This window comes from Nuphar pumila, chromosome 11, assembly GCF_984573655.1.
Source record: "Nuphar pumila chromosome 11, dmNupPumi1.hap1.1, whole genome shotgun sequence".
Classification (NCBI taxonomy): Eukaryota; Viridiplantae; Streptophyta; class Magnoliopsida; order Nymphaeales; family Nymphaeaceae; genus Nuphar; species Nuphar pumila.
The window spans coordinates 55,977,960-55,978,883 of NC_143259.1; the positions used below are offsets into that span (position 1 = coordinate 55,977,960).

Consider the following 924-nt stretch of genomic DNA (forward strand, 5'->3'; position numbering starts at 1 on the left):
AGTATCTGTGCTAGTTTAATTTTTTAGTTGGTCGTTTGCTTACATCTGGTCTTAGTACCAGTGTATGCAGGGTCGACGAGGTCTAGGAACCCCATTACACCCATTTGTTGACAACCCAGAGAGAATTTTACATTCTCATCGAAGTTCGGCAACAATGGCTGACATGGATCCTCCACCTCCACCCCCAGTTCTTTCACGCCCTCTGCGGGAATACTTCATTGCCACAGACTATGTTCAGGCATCCTGCATTCGGAGACCCGATGTAGGAGCGCCACATTATGAGATTAAGGCCAGCATTATTCAAATGCTTCCATCCTTTTATGGCCTTAGTCATGAGGATCCCTACCGACACTTAGATGAATTCCTCGAAATCTGTTCTACTGTTAAGATACATAATTTCGATGATGATGCGTTGAGGTTGACTCTATTCCCTTTTTCATTGAAGGACAAAGCCAAGTATTGGCTAAAGTCCTTAGATTCTGTAGAAATAGAGTCCTGGGATCAGTTGCAACAGGAGTTTCTTCGGAAATACTTTCCCATTGGTCGCACGAACCAATATCGTAGAGCCATCACTAGCTTTTCAGAGCTAGATGGTGAGCGCTTTCATGAGACCTGGGAGAGAATGAAGGATCTCCTCAGGAAATGCCCCCATCATCAGGTGCCGAAATGGCAACTGGTGCAGAGTTTCTATGATGGATTGTCTGACAAGAATCGTTAGATGATCGACTCTTCATGCGGTGGGACATTCATGCTGAAGAGCGAGGACGAAGCATGGAGGCTATTTGATACATTGGCCGAGAATTCACTCCACCATGCTTCGAGCTCTCATTCTATTAGAGCCACACCCAGCATTCAGAAGAAAGCTGGCGTTCTTGAGATTGGTCCATCTACTGCACTGCAGTGTAAAGTAGACATGATTGCTCA

General features: G+C 45.5%; 1 non-coding gene across 1 annotated transcript; it reads right to left on the minus strand.

Annotated features, from left to right (window-relative positions):
* Positions 1–557: 557 nt before the first annotated feature.
* Positions 558–660, minus strand: LOC149822380 (small nucleolar RNA R71). Its single transcript, XR_016426321.1, has one exon. It is a non-coding gene; the product is annotated as a small nucleolar RNA R71 (small nucleolar RNA).
* Between the last annotated feature and the right edge of the window lie 264 nt (positions 661–924).